The following is a 7574-nucleotide window of genomic DNA, read 5'->3' as shown; positions in this document are numbered from 1 at the left end:
GTGTGTCCAGCATACAGGATCTGCCCTCAAGGAGCTTCAGAACGATAATAGAATCCAAGAATCAAAGGGAAATTGCTCCTTTTCACTTGCTCAGAAAAGGAATCTTATCCCCAATAACACTTCAGTTCCACTTGCACACCTCTGGTACTGGGACAGTATTTCTGGAAAGCTGACTCTGAAGCAAATGAGTCATTGTTAAGTGACCTGGGACTACCTCTTATTTAAATGAACCATACAGTAAAGCTTAGAAATGTGAATAGTCAATCTCTAATTTGTTTTGTAAATTAATTTTTGTCCAAGCATTAACTTTATTTAAGGCAAATATATTTGTATATCTGGGCATACATATATATGTATGTGTATGTATATATGTATGTATATGACTTATTTCTAAAATAAGTTAATCACTGTATGACTTCTGCTCACAGTGATGGCAAAACTCTAAAGATATACATTAGGCATATAATCTTTGAAATCTTATAAAAAATAAGTTTATTCAATTTACTTTTAGGTTTCTTTGGAAGTCTCACTACCATCATGGATGCTATATATTTACATGGTTGGATTGATAAATCAACTCAACCTCGAACTTGGGTGTAATACCAGAATATAGTCTCTGTTCTTTCCCAGATAATTTAATTATTTAACTGATTCAGAAATTTTGTTAAGTACTTTAGATGAACAGATATTTTTGCTTATAAAAATAAGTATGCAAGTATGTGACTATTTGCACATATTTTCAATCTATAATTTTCAAACAAAATGTTATGAATGTAGTGACATTCAGTGTTAGAAATTAACATAACAATACAGGTACACAAAGCAATACATTTAATTATTTCATACATATTTGTTGAATCCTAATGCTGTACCATGGGCTGTGACAGACAGTTGGGGACACAGTGATGAATGAAATGTGATGCAGAATCATTACATCTATAGTTTTCAATTAGCAATGATCGCGCCTCAGATAAACCTCATTGGCTATGATACTGCCACTGCATCTATATTCCATGGTATCACAAGCGGCAAGATTTCCTTCTTTCTCATGACTGAACAGTATTTCATTGTGTACACATATACCACAACGTTGTCTGTTCATCAGCCAGTGGGCATGTAGGTTGTTTCCATATCTTAGAGGCTATTGTGAATAAGGTTGCAATGAAAATGGGGGTGCAGATATTTCTTAAATATCCTGTTTTCATTTCCTTTGGATATATAACTAAAGGGGAAGTGTGATTGCTGGATCATCTGATAGTTCTTTTTTAAAATTGTAAGGAAGCTCCATACTGTTTTCTATATTGGCTGGACCAATTTACATTCCCACCAATAGCAGACAAGGGTTCCTTTCATCCACATCCTCACCGACACATGTGAACTCTTGTCTTTTTGATTTTAGCATTCTAACAGGTATGAGGTGATCTCTTATTGTGGTTTTGATTTGCATTTCCCTCATGAGTAGCGACATGGAGCATCTTTTCATGTACCTATTGGCTGCTTGGATGTCTTGTTTGGAAAAATGTCTATTTGGTGCCCATTTTTTAATCCAGGTATTTGTTTTTTTGTTTTTGTTTTTGTTTTTTTTTTTGCTATAGAGTTGTGTGAATTCTTTATCTATTTTGGATATAAACCCCCTAACATATATATGATTTGCAGATATTTTCGTCCATTCTGTAGGTTGCCTTTTCATTTTGTTGATGGTTTCCTCTGCTGTGCAGAAGCTTTTTAGTTTGAAGTAGTGCCACTTGTTGATTTTTGCTTTTGTTACCTTTGCTTTTGGTATCAAAGCCCAAAAATCATTGCCAAGACTGATGTCAAAGAGCTTACATTCTGTTTTCTTTTAGGAGTTTTTTTTTCAGGTCTTAAGTTCTTGCCTTTAATTCATTTTGAGTTCGTTTTTGTGTATAGTGTAAGAGAGGGGTCTAGTTTCATTCTCTTTCATGTGGCTTATCCAGTTTTTCCATCAGAATTTATTGAAGAAACTATTCTTTCTTTATTGTATATTCTTGGCTCCTTTGTCATAAGTTAGTTGACTATCTATGTGTGGGTTTATTTATAGGCTCCCTGTTCTATTCCATTGATCTGTGTGTCTGTTTTTATGCCAGTTCCATAATATTGATTAATACAGTTTTGTACTATAGTTTGAAATCAAGAAGTTTGATGTTTCCCAGCTTAATTTTTCTTAAGATTGCTTTGACTATTCAGGATCTTTTGTGGTTCCGTATAAATTTTAGGATTGTTTGTTCTATTTCTTTTAAAATGCCTTTGGGATTTTGATAGGAATTATATCAAATCTGTAGATTCCTTTTGGTAGTATGGACATTTTAACACATGAATTCTTCCAATTCATAGGCATGTAATAACTTTCCATTTGTTTGTGTTTTCTCCAAATTTTCTTCAATGCCTTATGGATTTCAGGATACAGATCTTTCATCTCCTTGGTTAAATTTATGCTTAGATATTTTATTCCCTTTGGTGCAATTGTACATGGGATTGTTTTCTTAATTTTTCTTTGTGATATTTGCTGTTAGAAACATAACTTGATTTTTACATGCTGATTTTGTATCCTGCAACTTTACTGAATTTGTTCATTAGTTCTAACAACTTTATGGCAGAGTCTTTAGTGTAGAATTTTCTGTATATAAAACTATGTCTTCTGCAAATAGCAGCAGTAGAATATTTTTAGTATATGTGCTGCCGAAGCGAGCACCGTAGAATATTTTTAATAAGAATATATTTTCCCTGTCCTCTTGTAGCTAGTGATAAAAATAATAATGCACAGTGCCTGCCTTTGAGAATTTAAGGGTTAGTAGGGAAGCAGTGTGCTGCTTGAGCACCATAATAATTTAAATATTTTCTTCATTTTTGAAAGTAAACTTTTTGTTCAAGTATAATATACCTAAAGGGAAGTTTACAAACTATAAGGATATTTTAATAAGGTTATTTATCATATATTCTTATTTTTAGTGTGTATAGATTTGAAGCAATGACCTCTTTTCATTCTTGATGTTGGTAATTTATGCTTTTTTTTATTAATCTTGTTAACTGTTAATCATCTTTGTTAGTTTTTACGTGGAACTACATTTGGCTTTGTTTATATTCTCTGTTATATGTTTACCTTTATTATTAGTTTGTGTTCTTATATTATTCATTATTTTGTGCTTTGTTGGAGTTAATTTGCTATTATTTGATCACTTTTTGTAATATATATATTTAGATTATTGATTTTTAAACTTTATTCTTATTTATATATTTTAAGACTATAAATTTTCCTATATGTACTACTTTAGCTGAATCTTTCAAGATTTGCTTTGTTATATTTTCATTTTCATTAAATTACAAATATTTTTAGATTTCCTTTATGATTTCCTGTTTGCTACATGGGTCATTTAAAAGGTTTTGCATAATTCCTAAGTAATTGTGATTTTTCTAGTTGACTTTGTGTTACAGATTTCTAGCTTAAATTTCAGTTTGGTCTGAGAGCATATTTCAACTGATATAAATTTCTTGAAATTTTTTGAATCTCATTTTACGGTTTTACTTTTTGACAAATGTCCCATGCACACTTGGAAAAGAATGTGTATTCTATCACTGTTTGGTGTGATGTCTATAAATTTTAATAATGTCAGGTTTCTTAACCATATTGTTAAGATTTTATATATAGCTTTTCTTTTTTTAAAAAAGATTTATTTATTTATTTTAGAGTGAAAGCATGAGTGGTGGAAGGGCCAAAGGGAGAGAGGGAGAGAGAGACAGAGAAGCAGACTCCCTGCTGAGTGCAGGGCCCAACGCCGGGCTTGATCCCAGGATCCCAAGATCATGACCCAAGCTGAAACTGAGAGTCAGATGCTTAACTGACTGAGCCACCCAGGCCCCCCAAGATTTTATATATATTCTTACTAACTTTTTCTGCTTTTTCTAGCAGTTACCGAAAGAAGTATATAAAAGTCTTCTGCCATGATGGAAAATTATCTAATTTCTTGTTTTATTTCTCTCAATTTTTATTTATGTATTTGGAACCTATTCTTCTGTTATTTCTTTCATATACTTTTTACTGTTTTATCTTCATGGCAGATTAGTCCTTTTACCAGTGAATATCCTTTTCCACACCCCACCCTACTGCCTTTATTTCTAGAAGTGGTTCTTGCCTTAAAATTCATTTTTTTTTTGCTATGAGTTTTGCTGTCTTGTGGGTTGAGATGTCTGGTGCATATCTTCTTCTATGCTAATTCTTACTTTTCTGTGTCTTTATATTTAAGATGTGATTTTTACAAACCATTTTTCTCATATCTAGTCTGTCATCTTTGCTTTTTAATTGGAGAATTCTGTTTTCTTACATGTAATGGAATCATCGACGTATTTGGGGGTTTTTGTTAATTTTAGTATTTGTTTTTTTTAATTTATCTCACCTACTTTATTTTTCTTTCCACTTTTGCCTTCTTGTGGACTAACCAGATGTTTAATTCCATATTTTCCCTTTATTAGCTTATTAGTTACACATTTTTTTAATTTAAAAAAATTTTTTTAAAGATTTTATTTATTTATTTGACAGAGAGATAGAGAGCACAAGTAGGCAGGCAGGCAGAGGGAGAGGAAGAAGCAGGCCCTCAGCTGAGCAGGGAGCCTGATGTGGGGCTCAGTCCCAGGATGCTGGATCGTGACCTGAGCCAAGGAGCAGCCACTTAACTGACTGAACCACCCAGGCGCCCTAGTTACACATTTTTTACTTACATTTAGTGGCTATATTACAACATGCATTTTGACTTATTGTTGTCAATTATAAATGAGTGCTCTCCTTTTCTCAGGCAATGCTGGAAACTCAATTCAACTTAATTTCATCTGCTCCCCCATGCTTTTTGTGTTGTTAACTATAATTGAATTTTAAGTAATTGGTGTGCTAAGTTACATCTCTCCCACACCATACTTTATAAGTATAGGTGATTAATTAATCCCAAGCACAAAATATGACATTTATTCCTGATAAACTTCATCTTGTTAGAGCCTCCATACTGCTGATTCTACTTAGGTTTTTTACTGTTCCCATAGATTGTAATGGTGCCATAATGGTATAATACTTTTTAGAATGTCTTTATTTAAATTTGTTAAAATAGTTGTTCCAAACATCTCTCCATTGCATGTATCTGGATAATTCTAACCTCACACTGATGACCAGAAGTGTTGTTTTTAATTTTAAAGAAAACCAACTGGGAAGAGCAGTAATTGTTAAAAGTAACTTTACCAGTCTGAAAGGAGTAATAAGCTCTTTTTCTCTTCCTGTACACTCACTATGGAAGTTTGGAAATGATCAAAATACTATGACTTGTAACAAGTACAAAGGCTTTACTGTGGGGAATTGTAATCTATGACCAAGGTATTTCTTTGTAGAAAATTTAATTAGAAAAAAAAAGAAGGAAATTCTTATTTATTTAGATAGTTATTGCCTTCTTTAATGTACTCTGACTTATTTTGAGAAGTGAAGATAATGCTACTAGGGAAGATATTTGTTACCGTATGATTGCTGTGTCTGTCAATTGTCTATTGTCTCAGTAATGCTGTGTTTTGCATCATCTCTCCAAAGATCTGTGGTTTAAAACAATTTAATCATTTTTTATTTTGCTTACAAGTCTGGAGGTTGGCATTTCAGTCTGGAATTGGCTTGGCAGTTCTTTAAGGTTGGGTTGGGCTCACTTGCCCACCTGGGCATCATCTGGTTATTGGCTAATCTAGGCTAGTCTTGGCTGGAATGAATGGAGCAAGCTAGCTCAAGCATGTGTTTGTGGCAATCACAAGAATCAACAGAACAAACTAAAACATGAAGTTAAGTTTATACTATAATCTATAAAGCACTTTTCCAAGCCTCCTGGATTCACATTTGCTTGTTGACATGACTGAGCCAGTGTCAAGGGGTGAAGCAGAGCATCCCATCCAGAATAGAAGAGTACTGCAAAGTTACATGGCAAAGTGTATGAATACAGGGATGGGTGAAAAATGGGGGCTTTTAATCTACTATAGTTGCCAGACTGAGAAATATTATAGTTAATAGGGAAAGAAAGTCTGGGGTTATAAACTGTGATTGGTTTTTTTTTTTTTTTTGGACATACTTGAGTAGAATAAAATATAGCAAATTATTAAGAACTTTATTATTTTGGTTCCCAAAGTGTTCAATTTTTAGGAGATTGTGATTTGATTGAGAATGGTTTGATTGGCCTGGTTTAAAATTTTTTTAAGTTAGAGTTATAGACTATTCATGCTCATTAATTTTCCTTTGCTCTAAAGATTGTGACATTTGTTTTGAATTACAAACCAGTCTTGATTAGGTAAGGGAATAAGCACATGATAATCAGCTTAGGTACTGCATCCCATAGATATATTTGGTTCATATATTTTACTAGGGGCATTGGTGGCTTATGTTTAATTATTTATAGTAAGACTTCATAGTAAGTGTCTGGCCATATATCTGCAAGGAGGAATAGCATCTTTCCTTGATTTTAAATCAAAGAACTTTCTGTAACACTACTGGTTTTGTGGGAATGTTGTGAAAACTACTAATTTTACTTTCTAAATTTTAGGGGAGAATTTAATTCTTAAAAAACAGATTCTAAAATTTCTTTATTTATGTTCCTAGAAAAATGAGAGTTAGTTACAAGTCTTCTAGAGTCTTGGTCCTTCTTTTTTTAGAGGTACCCATAAGACATGAGAATGGTCATTTATATTCAGCCATTTTGTAAAATCTATGTGTATATACATATAGAAAAAATAGTCAAGGTATGTGAACCAAAATCTTACTGGTACTTATCTTTGGAAAGTGGGAACAGGAATAACGTTAACTTCCTTTTAGTGATATTTTTCTGAACTTCTAAAAATAAATTTGATTATTTGATCAGATTTTTAAGGTGATTAAAATTCCACTTAAAAATAGTCAGTGTTCATTTCAATCTGGTACTCCTAACTTCCACGTTTGGCTTGGTGTCATGTGGCATTGACTTCAAAGTTTAAGGTCATTTTTGAATTATTTATTCTACAACAACATATATTTATATAGCTTAAATTATGCTATCTATAAAATTACCTACATTTCTGCTAGCCACTCTGTTTCACATACATAATTTATGCTGCAGCAGAACTGAGTTACTTGGGTTTCTCTGAATTCCCCTTTGTCCCCGTCTCTCTAGGGCTTTGTTCAGGCTAACTCCCTCATCCGTCATGTCTTAGCATAAATCTTGCTTACCCATGCAAACGTTTTCTGACTCCTTAGACACATTGCCGACCCTAGCACTTACCAAATTATAATTAAGTAATTTTTTATGTAATTACATAACCATTGGTCTTCCCATCTAGGTTGTAAGCTGCTTAATAGTGAGAGCCAGGTTAACCTTATTCACTTCTGTATCTCTCTGCAACTAGCACAGTGCCTGAAACATAGAAGTGGTAAGGTTGGTTTTCCAATGCATATAGAAGTTAAGTTTATACTATAATCTATAAAGTGTGCAATAGCATTATGTCTAAAAAACAATGAACATGCCTTAATTAAAAAATACTTTATTGCTAAAAAGTGCTAATCATGATCTGAACTT

General features: G+C 32.8%; 1 pseudogene; it reads right to left on the bottom strand.

The window, feature by feature from the left end:
• Positions 1-816: 816 nt before the first annotated feature.
• On the bottom strand, positions 817-1010 carry LOC123858177 (U4 spliceosomal RNA; annotated as a pseudogene).
• Between the last annotated feature and the right edge of the window lie 6564 nt (positions 1011-7574).

This window comes from Mirounga angustirostris, unplaced genomic scaffold, assembly GCF_029215605.1.
Source record: "Mirounga angustirostris isolate CCGP_5_RB_7025 unplaced genomic scaffold, mMirAng1.0.hap1 SCAF_13, whole genome shotgun sequence".
NCBI classification, from domain to species: Eukaryota; Metazoa; Chordata; class Mammalia; order Carnivora; family Phocidae; genus Mirounga; species Mirounga angustirostris.
The sequence above is the reverse complement of the archived record's forward strand: the minus strand, read 5'-3'. Positions and strand labels throughout refer to the sequence as shown.